This window comes from Mirounga angustirostris, unplaced genomic scaffold (assembly GCF_029215605.1).
Source record: "Mirounga angustirostris isolate CCGP_5_RB_7025 unplaced genomic scaffold, mMirAng1.0.hap1 SCAF_4, whole genome shotgun sequence".
Lineage (NCBI taxonomy): Eukaryota > Metazoa > Chordata > Mammalia > Carnivora > Phocidae > Mirounga > Mirounga angustirostris.
Window position 1 is genome coordinate 156,300,515 of NW_026991712.1, and position 14,178 is coordinate 156,314,692.

Here is a 14,178-nt window from a genome sequence, read left to right on the forward strand (position 1 = left end):
GCAGAACCAACAGTTCCAGCCAAGGAGACACCCAACTAGGTTTTTCACCTGATAACCCCTTGCTAGAGGTATGTCTCACCTGATAGCCCCTTACATGAGCCACTTAGAGATGGATTGGAGCTTCAGACCTACAGATAAGTGCCCCCCACCCCCCATCCCCATTGTCCTGAGGTTACCTTTAGCTCATTATAATACTATGATCTCCTTTGTGTGGAGTTTCTACCATTTTTTGTTTTGTTTTGTTTTCCTCCATTTTTTTTAAAAGATTTTATTTATTTATTTGTCAGACAGAGAGAGAGAGAGAGCACAAGCAGGGGGAATGGCAGGCCGAGGAAGAAGAAGGCAGAGGGAGAAGCAGGCTCCCCACTGAGAAAGGAGCCCGATGCAGGACTTGATCCCAGAGCTCTGGGATCATGACCTGAGCCGAAGGCAGATGCTTAACGACTGAACCACCCAGGCACCCCCCCCACCCCCTATTAAACTGAATAAAAACGTCCTCTGCCAGCTCCATGGGGAGACAGTGCTTTAAGCACTGCCTCTCTGTCTCCTTACTTCTAGCAAGTAATAAAGAGTTCTTTGCTTTCAACATTTTCTTGGGTTGTGTTCAATTTGGTGTACTCCAAGGAGTGAACCTTCTGAGTTAGGTTACAATATTGATTGACATTTGGGCTCTTTCTACTTTTTGGCCATTATGAATAGAGCTTCTATAAACATTTATGTGGAAATCTTTGTGTTGAACATGTGTTTTCATTTCTCTTGGGTAGATAATTAAGGGTGGAATTTCTGGTTGCAAAGTAAATTTATGTTTATCTTTTAAGAAACCACCAAACTGTTTTCCAAAATGGTTGTACCACTTCACATTTCCATTAACAATAGACGAGGGTCTCCATTTCTCCACATCTTTGTCAACATTTGTTATTGTCTGTCTTTCTGATTATAGCCATTCTAATGAGTATAAAGTGGTATCTCATTAGGGATTTATTTGATTTGCATTTCTTTAATGATTAATGATGTTGAACATCTTTTCATATGCTTATTAGCCATTCATACATCTTCTCTGGTGAAATATCCATTTAAATCTTTTGTCCATTTTTTAATTGAATTGTCTTAACATTGAGTTGTAAGAGTTCTTTATATACTCTGGATACAAATCCTTTATCAGATATAAGCTTTGTAAATATTTTCCCTCATTCTGTGGCTTGTCTTTTCATTTTAATAGTGTCTTTTGAAGCTCAAATGTTTTTAATTTTGACAAAGTCCAATTTATTGAAAAAATTTTTTAAATGAATTGTGCTTTTGGTGCATTGACATTAACATGTATATAGTTCTGCTCTGCCTGCAAAACACATCCCAAATCCAGCACTTCCCTCCACTTCTGCTGCCACCACCCTGGGCCAACCCACCATCATCTGCAGACTGATCAGGATTCTTCTCCCTGCTTCTGTCCCTGCCTGTTACAGTCTCCCCAACATAGCCGACAGAGTGATTCTTGAACATTAGAAGCCGGATCTTGGTGCTCCTCCTCTTAAAAACACCAAATGATAGCCTGTCTCGTTCTGGAGAGAAGCCAAGTCCTCTGATGGCCTACAGCCTTCCCCTACCCCCATTCTTTTTTTTTTTTTTTTAAGATTTTATTTATTTATTTGACAGAAAGATAGAGCCAGAGAGCAAAAGTGGAGAGAACGGCAGAGGGAGAGGGAGAAGCAGGCTCCCCACTTGAGCAGGGAGCCCAATGCGGGGCTTGATCCCAGGATTCTGGGATCATGACCTGAGCCGAAGGCAGACGCTTAACCATCTGAGCCACCCAGGGGCCCTCCCCTACCCCCATTCTTGTCTAACTGCTCTCTCAGCTCATTCCACTTCCCCATTCTCTCTGGTGTTAATGGCTTGCTCCTTCACCTCCTTCAGAGCCTTGCTGACATATCACCTCCTCTGTGAAGCCTTCCCTGACCACCACTATATGCTTTATTTATTTTTCTATCAACTCTCCCCATTTGAATGTCTGCTCCATGAGGGCAGAGATCTGTGTTTTGTTCACCACTATCCTGAGCACTTAGGACAGCCCCAGCCCTTTGTGCTAAATATTTGTTGAGTGAATGAATTTCATCCTCCTAATGAGCTTCAAAAGAAGGCATTATGACTGTCCCTGTTTTATAGCTGAGGGAATTAGGATGCTGAGGATTTCGGGAACTTGAACACCCGACTGGAGGGTATTGGTTGAATAAACGATTGAGTGATGAACTGAATGAGTAAACAAGCAGGAAGGACTGTTTGTATGCTAACGATGCTTTCGGTCTTCACCTCTGGGTCAGTCTTATTCCAACCCTTGCTTGTGGGCACTAGCTACTAAACTTAAACATTTCTCTCTGAAGAAATGTTTTTGGAGGCTCTGGGCAAAGTGCCCGACACCAACTGCTCAGAAAGGAAGCTGTGCTCGGGGCTCCACAAGCAACAGGAACAGGGCGATTCAGCCTGACCTGCTCGGGCCCTGGTCGCTGGGGGCGGGGCTTGAGGTTCTGCAACCGGGTCAGTCCATGCAAATAAAAAGCGAATTTGGCCTTGCAGACAAGGTCAAGTTGGAAAGACCAGGGCCTACTAGCCTATGAAATATAAAAATACAGGGCACCTGGGTGGCTCAGTCGTTAAGCGTCTGCCTTCGGCTCAGGTCATGATCCCAGGGTCCTGGAATCGAGCCCCGCATTGGGCTCCCTGCTCCGCGGGGAGCCTGCTTCTCCCTCTCTCACTCCCCTTGCTTGTGTTCTTTCTCTCGCTATGTCTCTTGCTGTCAAATAAATAAAATCTTTAAAAAAAAAAACAAATATAAAATGCTTTGATGCGACACACACATGCCCAGAAATACACCCTGGATCCCTCCCTTCAATAAAAACGTAATTTTTCCTAGCCCTGACTTATTTTCTGGCTCTGCAGAGGATGGCCCCGGGTTAGAGGCAAAGGCACAAAAAGCCTTGGTGAGCGCTAACAACAGGCGCCGCGGGGCCACTCCTACATCGCATTCAGCCCTTTATTCTTTGCTTCCACCAACTGTTCTATTTGGTTTTGGTTTTGGTTTTGTTTTGGTGTCAGGTGCCAACAGGTCTTCATCTCAAAGGCCAAATCCATCCATTCTTCAAGGTGTGACTCAAATTCTACTCATCTGTGTGTTCTTTTATTTACAGATGTTTTAAATAAGCACCAATTTTGTGCTGATTCTAGGGACCCAAAGATGAAGACAACTCTAATTGCCCACTCGGACTATTACTGGTATCTCAGACTCAACAAAAGCAAACTCTTGGTTCTCCCTGCAGCCCGCTCCTCCCTCAGTGTTCCCCTTCTCAGAAAAGGCACCATATTCATCCAGGTGTCCAGGCGCTCTAGATCCTTCTCTTGTAGCCCACGTTCAGTCCTACTGGCCTTAATTTCAAAACTATACCCCACATCCCGCTTCTTCTTCCATTGCCTGCCCCTAGCATCCCACATCAAGCCACATCACTGTTTACTTGGACTGCTGTAACCATTGCCCCTTCAAATCTGTTCTCCAAACAGCAGCCAGAGCGATCGTTCCAGAAAGTGAGTCTGAATTCACCACTCTGTTGAAAACCCTTTAAATCTTCCCAAGTCCCTTGCCTTGGCCAACCAGACCCTGAGTGATTTGGCCCCTACCCTCTCTACCCCGAACCCTGCACCACTTTCTGGTGCTCTCTGGGCTCTAGGCATGCTGGCCTATGTCCTGTTTTTCTAACATACTCGTGCGGGGAGCTGTGTTCCCCCCAGCTCAGAGCCTTTACTAAAGACCACAGAAGCCTGAGTCCCACGCCAGCTCTAGGCTGCTTTCATTGCATTTGGTGCTTTGCCCACAAAGCATCCAGGAGCAGAGCACCTAAGAGTTTGTAATTATGTGTGTACATAATATTTCTGGGACACCAGACTAAGCCTCTAAGGGGAGGGCTTTGTTTTCCACCATTGAATCCCATCACTTTGTGCAAAGCCTGGCTCAGGTAACACTCCTGGAATATTATTTGTGGAAGGAATGGGTAAATGAAGCCACACGGATCGCAATTTATATAGTAGTTAAGCACTCAGGCTCTGGAGTCACACAGAGCCAGGTTTATATCTAGGTTCTGCTCCCTTCCTGTGTGAGTTAGGGTGAGTTGCTCAACCTCTCTGAATCTTAGTCTTCAGCTGCAAAAGGAGAACATATACAACCAACTATTCAGGGCTGTTGGGGGAATTAAATTTTAGCGACACATGGCTTGATCTCGGGGTTGTGAGTTCAAGCCCCATGTTGGGCATGGAGCCTACTTAGAAAAATAAACAAAAACAAATTTTAACAAACCAGGTAGAGTGCTTGTCAATTTAAGTGATTAGCAGGTATCACTACAGCATGTAATAAGTGTGTATCATGTTTGTTGGATTTAGGTCTTCAAGACCACTCAGAAGCTCAGATAGGAGTCACTGCAGAGACTGCCCTGAAATGAGGCTGGAAAAGGCCATCCCTGCAAAAAGGTTTGGGCCACAACGTGATTGAGGGGCACCCCACTTCTGGGGCCAAAAGCCTCTCTGCAGGTCAAAGTCCAGTCCAGGTCCTAGGTGACCCTTATTTCTTTATTAAAAAAAAATACTGGGGGCACCCGGTGTCTCAGTCGGTTAAGCGTCTGCCTTCGGCTCAGATCATGATCCTGGGGTCGAGCCCCGCCTCAGGCTGCCTGCTCTGGAAGCCTGCTTCTCCTTCTCCCTCTGCCTGCCGCTCCCCATGCTTGTGTGCACCTGCTGTCTCTCTCGCTGACAAATAAATAAATGAAAAAAAAATACTGGGAGCACCTGGGTGGCTCAGTTGGTTGTCTGACTTCGGCTCAGGTCTGATCTCCCGGTCCTGGGATCAAGCCCTGCATCAGGCTCCCTGCTCAGCAGGGAGTCTGCTTGTCCCTCTGCCCCTCCCCCTATCATGCGTGAGCACTCTCCCCGTCTCTCAAATATAAAAAAAATCTTTAAATAATATTTAAAAAAAATACTGTTGGGGGGCGCCTGGGTGGCTCAGTCGTTAAGCGTCTGCCTTCGGCTCAGGTCATGATCCTGGGGTCCTGGGATCGAGCCCCGCGTCGGGCTCCCTGCTCCGCAGGAAGCCTGCTTCCCCCTCTCCCACTCCCCCTGCTTGTGTTCCCTCTCTCACTGTCTCTCTGTCAAATAAATAAATAAAATCTTAAAAAAAAAAATACTGTTGGGGCCCCTGGGTGGCTCAGTTGGTTAAGCGTCCAACTCCTGATTTTGGTTTAGGTCATATCTCTGGGTCTTGAGATAGAGCCCTGTGTTGGGCTCGGCACTCAGTGAAGAGTCCGCTTGACGTTCTCTCCCTCTCCCTCTGCCCCTCCCCCTTTGTGTGAGCTCTCTCTCTCTCAAATCAATCAATCAATCTTAAAAAATAGATACTGTTGCTTGGTAAATTTCCTTTTGAGCTCTTCTTGCCATTGGTGTGGGGGAAGGGAAGAAAAGCAGCTCATCAGGGAGAGGGTGGAGTCTGGTGTGGCGGATGCAGGTTCTTAGTTGAGGCGGTTGGGAGATGAAAAGTCTCTCCAGGAGCTGACTAGGATGTGTGCTCAGGGTGGGAGCAAAAGGAAGGCCTCAGAGGAGGTGGGAGAGGAGATGCTGAGGGCCGAGCGTGCTGGCAGCCCAGGCCAGAATTCCTCCTGACAAATCAGATTTTGCTTCAGGACCTGGGCAAACACCTCTCTTTCATCCCTTAGCAAATATTTATTGAGTCCCTACTTTGGGCCAGACGAAGCTGGGAGGCAAGTGAGACATGGTCCTTGCCTTCAAGAAGTTCACAGTCCACTGGAGGAAACAGATGAATCAAACCATAATTATAATGTTAATTTGCATTTCCTTTCTGCACTGCAGCCTGGATAATTTCTTTGGTATTTTTTTCCTATTTTAGTTTGTGAACAGCTGAAGAAGCAAGAATAATAATTTTGGCACAGTGCTATGGTTACTGGACCAACAACACAGCTGGATGGGAGGCTGCTGGTTGAGGGTGGAGGAAGAAGGGGCTAAGACTGGGATTTCTCGGAGGAGATTTCCTGGGTCTTGCCTGAGGTGTGCCAGGAAGGGTGTCCAGGCATGTTCAGCCATGGCACGGACTGTCCTAGAATTGACACATTCTTATGAAAACGGTGTGTGTCAGAGGTAGAAAAACTAGCAAATGCATTTAAAACAGGGAGCATCACTACCTGGAAAATCACCGCGAACATTTTGATGTATATTCTTGCCAGTGTTTCTCTAATCTTAACACTCATACAAATACCTCAAGGAACTTTCAGAATAAAAACTCTGTTTCAGTAGGTCTGGGGTGGGACCTGAGATTGTTTCTAAAACATCCCCAGGTGAGGGGCTCCTAGGTGGCTCAGTCGGTTAAGCGTCTGCCTTTGGCTCGGGTCATGATCCCAGAGTCCTGGGATCGAGTCCCACATCGGGCTCTCTGCTCAGCGGGAAGCCTGCTTCTTCCTCTCCCACTCCCTCTGCTTGTGTTCCTTCTCTCTCTGTGTCTCTGTCAAATAAATAAATAAAATCTTTAAAAAATAAAAAAATAAAAAAATAAAACATCCCCAGGTGATACGGATACTGATGGTCTCCAAATTCACTTGAGCAAGATTGAAGACTATGTAAGTGTTGGTGTGGGTACGGGTATGTGTATTCTGGCTTATTTCCAACTTTTTACTATTACAAATGATGCTGAAACTATTACAAATGAATCTTTGCCCATAGATTTTTAGAAAACTATATATATAAAGATTTTATTTATTTAATTGTCAGAGAGCAAGCGAGCACAAGCAGAGGGAGTGGCAGGCAGAGAGAAAAAAGCAGGCTCCTCACTGGGCAGGGAGCCCCATGCAGGGCTCCATTCCAGGACCCTGGGATCATGACCTGAGCCCAAGGTAGATTCTTAACTGACTGAGCCACCGAGGCATCCCTGCCCAAAGATTTTTAACTATTTGTCTGATTGTTTCTTTTATATAAATTCCTAAATATGTATCGTTGGGTCAAGGATAAAGCATGTTTTTGTGGGTTTTTTGATATTTATTTATTTGTTTGACAGAGAGAGAGAGAGCACAAGCAGGGGGGAGTGGGAGAGGGAGAAGCAGACTCTCTGCTGAGCAGGGAGCCCGTTGAGGGACTTGACCCCAGGATGCTGGGATCATGACCCGAGCTACCCACTAGGTCACCCAGGTGCCCCAAGGATAAAGCATGTTTTAAGGCTTTTGATAGATATTGTAAATATTCCTCCAGAAAGGTAGAACCAGCTTATATCTTCACTAACAATATGTGTCCAGTTCCCCATACCATATTAACATATAACTTCTGCCAACCTGATAGTCAAACAATAGTACCTCTTTGTTGTTTCTATTTGCATTTCTTTTTTCAATTTGCATTTCTTTGATAGTGAGGTTCGGTACCTTCCACATTTTTATTGGACTCATCCCAATAAAAATGTATCCCATTTTGTAAATTGCCTATTTGTGTCCATACCCATCTTTCTATTAGGGTGCTTACTTCTGTTTTTATTGATTTGAAAGAAGCGTTGGATTTAATCCTTTCGTTGTTGCAGATGTTTGGCATGATGTACTTAAGAAACAAGTATTTAGATCAGCCTGGGGTAGAGGGTTTAAGGAGAAATGAGCCACGTGTTGAAGAAGAGCATGATGGTCTCAACTGCCAGGCTGACGACACTGGGGATGATAAGAGGCTGCGGCATCCTTGAGCCGCACTACAGCACTTGTTCTAGAAGCTGGGATGACTGCAGACACCACACAGCGTCCCCTCCCTTTCAGCAGTGCAGGATGAGCACAGCTTGCTTTTGATCCCAAATCCTAGGTTTCACTGAGACTTCAGCCTTTCTTTGTTTTATGTTAACACATATTCCTCAGATACATTGCTGTCAGTTTTATTTATTGAGGTACAATCAAATCTGCAACCAACATTGAGGGAGGGGAACTTTCCAAACATAATCTAGAATCCGGTTAGAAGAAAAACAGGGGAATAGCACTACTTTTGAAAAAAATTAAAAGGTAATGCTGGGGGGGACCAGCTGTGTCAGGTAATTAAACAAAGCCACAACAGTTAAATGAGTAGTTTTGGCTTCGACTAGATAGATGAATGAAATAGACTTGAGACCCAGAAGTAGACACTGTATTTACAATGATTTCATGGGTGATAAAAAGGAGGTATTACAAATCAGTGCAGGGAGAAAGGTGATCTAACAAATAATTTGGGGGAGGAAGCCAACTCACATTAACCATACACCAAAGTATCTTTTTTTAAGTAAACTCTACCCCCAATATGGGGCTTGAACTCAGGACCCTGAGATCAAGAGTCACACGTTCTACAGACTGGGCCAGCCAGGCACCCCCACCAAAGTATTTTTAAAAGTAAGAATTCCAGGGACACCTGGGTGGCTCAGGTCATGATTCCGGGGTCCTGGGGGATCCAGTCCCACATGGGGCTCCTTGCTCAGCGGGGAGTCTGCTTCTCCCTCTGCCTGTCACTCCCCCTGCTTGTGCTCACGTGCATGTTCTCTCTCTTCTCTCTCTCTGACAAATAAAAAATAAATCTTAAAATAAAAGAAGACTTCCAAAAAATAGTAAGCAGATTGTTGGAGAAATGGGAGCTGAGAAAACCACATTTTCTTAAAATAAACACAAAACAAAAAACTGCCACGTTCTTCTTTAAAGCCAAAATACTTGAGTCAAAGGTTGTTCTTCCCAAGAGAAGCTTGGGCAGGTCTTAAGTTCAGAGTCTACAAATAAAAAATCAAAGTGGTCTACTGGGCAAATATCAGGGTAATTTGATAAGGAAACCCATTAGCAAAGCCTCCACAGTTGCCAAACAACCCCTCCTCTTTCAGCAACTAGTTAATACAGAACTAGGAAAAATACCTTCAGGTTTCTGGGGAAAACAATTTTTTTTTTATAAAGAAGCCCATGCCAGGTCAAGTTAATACTGCGAGTGAGTGTAAAAGAAAGCTATTTCAGACATACAAGAATCAGAAAATTTCTAATCCTGTGAGCAAAAACCTCACAAGGGAGTACTCGCCAAAGAAAAAAATTAACAGCAGCTGAGTGTGATCCACAAGTGAAGGAAATAAAGAAAAAAATCAGAAAAACTTATTAGAAATTGGTGCTTGAAAGATTTTTCATAAACATACAATTAAAATGATGTTTATTGGTTTTCACTTTCTAGAATGGAAGACTTAATTGCACTAATAGGACAGAAAATATTGTAAACCTTGACAACGTGAAGTAACAAAAAATGGTAGGTGGAGGAGGGAGGAGGGGGAGTCCAGGAAAGTGAGCTCATGTCCTCATTCTTCATAGAGGACAATCAATAGGACCGCCGAAGGCAATAAATCAAGACATAGATGTTTAAGTATGTTGCTTAAAGTCATAAGGGAGGGGCGCCTGGATGGCTCAGTCGTTAAGCAGCTGCCTTCAGCTCAGGTCAGGATCCCAGGGTGCTGGGATCGAGTCCCACATTGGGTTCCCTGCTCAGCAGGAAGCCTGCTTCTCCCTCTCCCACTCCCCCTGGTTGTGTTCCCTCTCACGCTGTGTCTCCTCTGTCAAATAAATAAATCTTAAAATAAATAAATAAATAAAGTCATAAGGGAGTTCCGGAAAAATGAAAAGTAATAATAGAGCTAACCAAATCAGGAGGTACAGGTGGGAGGTCACATGAATTGATTAAGCCCCCAAGCCTGGAATCACCAGGTGCTGTCTACTAAAGGTGCAACTCATCCTTCAATGCTTACCACCCCAGAAACTACTACCAGAAGCTTCAGGGAATCAAACGAGCTGGAGGGAGGAGAGCTGATCTTTTGTTTCATATCCTTCAAGATTTAATTATTTTTATCTATAACGTGCTTCCATTTTTTGTTTAGTAAAAAAACTGTATTGATAACCATTTTACAAACTTAGGGTGATGTGTAACAGTAGAGCGTGTAGCAGTTTAAAAGATGAGGTAGTGACGTAGGAAGGAGTCCACAATATATTTAAATGAAAAAGGGCAATTTGTAGAAAGACAGGACTATGATTCTAGTTGTATAAAAGAAATAGTTTATATACATGTTTGTGTATTCGTAGAAAATGCCCAGGAGGATATAGACTAAATCATTGTGACACCCTCTGGGGATTTTGGGGGCTGGGAAAAGAATGGGGACTTTAACATTTTCCGATTCTATCCTATTTGGAAGACTCTTTTTTTTTTTTTTTAAGAAAGAAGTATTCATTGTACAATTTTAAGTTTGTCTTTTAAAAAAATTAAAGTGATATTGGGGCGCCTGGGTGGCTCAGTTGGTTAAACGACTGCCTTCGGCTCGGGTCATGATCCCAGGGTCCTGGAATCAGTCCCACATCTGGCTCCCTGCTCAGTGGGGAGCCTGCTTCTCCCTCTGCCTCTGCCTCTCCCCACTGTTTGTGCGCACTCTCTCTCTCAAAAATAAATAAATAAAATCTTTAAAAAAAAATATTTTATCTGTTCATTTGACAGAGCGAGAGCGAGAGCACAGGCAGGGGGCAGGGGCGACAGAGGCAGAGGGAGAAGCAGGCTCCCCACTGGGCAGGGAGCCCGATGCGGGGCTCAATCCCAGGATTCTGGGATCATGACCCAAGCCAAAGGCAGTCGCTTAACCGACTGAGTCACCCAGGTGCCCCTAGATAAAATATTTTCTAAAAATTAAAGCAATATTAATTCTTTCCAGTAAATTTGAAAAATTATGAAGAAAATCACCTACCTTCACAACTGTTTTTTAAATTTTTTTAAATTAAAAAAAAAAATTTTTTTTTTTCACCTCACAACACTTGGTGTATTTCCTTCCAGATACTTTTTTCTCAGTGTATCTCACTGTTCCTAGCTACTGGCAGGTAGCAATGTGGAAAGAGCCCTGGAGTCAGACAGACCTGGGAGTACCACCAACTCCACCATATTCCAGATGGGGATCCTCGAGTAGGTTATTCAACACTTATGTTCAGCCTTCCCATCTCAATAAATGACAACTTCATCCTTCCAGTTGCTCAAGGCAAGGTTGTGGGGCCAACATTAACTTTTTCATCTGGTCCCTAAGCAAATCTTCTTAATGCCACCTCCAAGATGAACCAGTGTCCGGCCACTTCTCTCCACACCTGGGTTTCTGCCAAGGTCCTCCCAAGGGCCTGGGCCTGGCTCCCATTTCCTCACTGACCTCATCCCCCACTGCTCTCTCACGCCTGGCTCACGGTGTCACGGCCACACCAGCCTCAACAATCGGGCGCATTACTGCTCAGGACCTTTGCTCCGCCTGCTCTTTGTGCCCGGATGCTCATGCTTTGTGGAGGCAAAAATCCCTCACCAGCTTTGTCTTCTTGACATTCAGTCTTTTTTTTTTTTTTTTTTTAAAGATTTTTATTTATTTATTTAACAGAGATAGAGAGCACAAGTAGGCAGAGTGGCAGACAGAGGGAGAGGGAGAAGCAGGCTCCCTGCTGAGCAAGGAGCCCAATGTGTGGGGCTCGATCCCAGGACCCTGGGATCATGACCTGAGCCGAAGGCAGATGCTTAATGACTGAGCCACCCAGGCGCCCCGACATTCAGTCTTTTCAGTGAGGCTTTGACCACTCTTCCCCACGTGCCTGATCCCTCCTTTCCTAATCCCCTCCCCATGGCACTTACCAGTAACAAATGACATATACATTTATTATTTTTCATACGCTCCATGTTTCCTCCTACGGATATAAATACTACAAGGGCAGAAGTCTTTGTTCAGGTCGCTGGTGTGACTAACACATAGCCAATGCTCATTAAGTATGTGTTGAATGAGTGGATGAGACCTAATTTTCTCATCTACAAAATGGGCATAATAGGACCACACTGTATTGTGAGGATTACATGAAAAAAAATTCAAATTACTTGCACAGGAGGGTCACTTAGCCTCATTTAGGATGCTTAAAGATAGCTTCTGAAGGAAATATTTCAGTGAAGACCTAATGAGCAGGATTTAGCCAGCTAGAGAGGTGGGGGAGAATGTTCCAGAACAGCTTGTGGGAAGGTATGGAGCTGAGAGGCGGAATGGTGAGGTAGGCACAAAGCTGAGAGAGTAGACTATGTCATGGCTAGAGGGCAGGGAGCAGGGGGCGAGGGGCAAGGAGGCTGCAGAGGCCGGGTTCTGCCACCTTGGAAACCCACGGAGTTTGGGCCAATTGTGAGGGCTTGGCAGGGTCTGGTCAAGACAGGGACATGGTCACGCCTGTCCCCAGGAAGAATCTTTCTGGCTGCTGTGCTGAGAATGGGTTGGCCAGGGCGGGGCTAGGGGCAGGCAGACCAGGTAGAAGGCAGGGCAGCAGTCCAGGCAAGAGAGGGTGATGGGGGGCACCAGCAGGGGAAATGCAGAGAATCGAACAGATGAGCAAGAAGGCCGAGGGGGCGGGGTTTGCCGATTAGCTGAATGTGGGGTGAGGGAGGAAACTGAGTGGATGGGATGCTACACACTGTGATGGGGGGCCCAGAGGACTGGGGGGGACAAGGCAGGGGAGGGGGGTTGACATGGGGCGAGGGGAGGGGCAGAGACTCTGGCGGACATAACCACGTGTGGGTCCCAGCTCTGGCGCTCACCTGCCCTGTGGTCTTTGACAAATGAATCCACGTAAGCCTCAGTCCTGTCCGTCTGTGAAGTGGAGAGGAGAGGGTCCGCTCAGTGGGGTTTTTCTGAGGCTTAGTGATCCTGACCTAAAATACTCTGTGCAGAGCCTGCCCGGCAGTTCTCATGCTCTTGTTCAAGTGACAATCTGATATTTCTCCCTCACTTGGAGATGTTTGACGGTTCGTTCTTTTATTTAGTAAACAATCACTCAAATTTAATACCATCAAGAGTAATGCGAGGATGATGTCATTTTTCTAAACAGGTAGAAATAGGCCAGGCACTGACCGAGGTGCTGGGGAGCCCAAATCCCAGGTCTTGGTCACTCATGGCCCCCAAGGAGACAGTGGCCAACACCAGACGGCGGCAAGGCCCGAGGTGGGAGTGGCAGGACGTGACGGAGGGACTTCACCTGCCCGGGACTGCATCCCTTCCATGTCAACTGAAACCTCTCAGCTGCGCCATCTGGCTGCTTCCAGCCAGCCTTCCTCACTGCCCCCCAAACTGCACCCCTCGCAGTCCCTCCTATTTGTCCATCCGTTTCAGGCTTCCAAGCCTTTGTACAAGTTGCTCCCTCTGTTGGAAATGCTTCCCCCCCTTTTTAAAAGTGATCATTGCTCGCCCCTATGAAATGCTCAGAATCCAGTGGATGTCCCTTCCTTGGGAAGCCTGCGCTGATCCCGCTGCAGGGTCCGGGGCTGCCTCAGTGTACCCACCGCCCCTCCGTGCGGGGCTCGTCACAGCACTAACAACCTGGTCACTGCTGACTTCTCTCTCCCACTTGTTCTGGGTCCTATTTGTCTCTGTGCCCCAGGGAAGTTCCACGGCTCAACAAGCTGGTAGGACTGGTCTGATTGAGCCCATGCTGCTGTGTGTCTGGGGGTCGGACAGCCACACTGGGTCCAGAAGCCATGTCGGAGGGATGACGAGAGTCCTCACTAACCCATTTCCATCCCGTCCCTGCCTCCACCGGCACGTGCCATCTCTGTCCTCCCAGCAGGGGGGGCGGTGAGGGAAGGGGAGGGGAGGGTGGGGTGAGGAGTGGCAAAGCGCCTGCTCTTTGCCTAGGGAACTGGGGTCCCAGGTGGGTTGCTCTTGATACACACTGGGGTCTGGTTTTCAGGGTTCGTAATGCTCCTTTCAGAAAGTGAGCACCAGGGGCGCCTGGGTGGCTCAGTCGTTAAGCGTCTGCCTTCCGCTCAGGTCATGATCCCAGGGTCCTGGGATCGAGCCCGGCATCAAGCCCCGCATCGGGCTCCCTGCTCAGCGGGAAGCCTGCTTCTCCCTCTCCCACCCCTGCTGCTTGTGTTCCTTCTCTGTGTCTTTCTCTGTCAAATAAAATCTTTAAAAAAAAAAAAAAAGAAAAAAAAGAAAGTGAGCACCATGCTGGGAGCCCCACCTGCCACACATACTCAGGACAGCCTCACTGTTCCCTTCGGAGCAGGAAATCTCCAGAATCTACCCCTAGGTACTGAACTGACAGAGCCCACTCTTTAGTTCCAGAAAGAGCTGAGACAGAGGCCCGG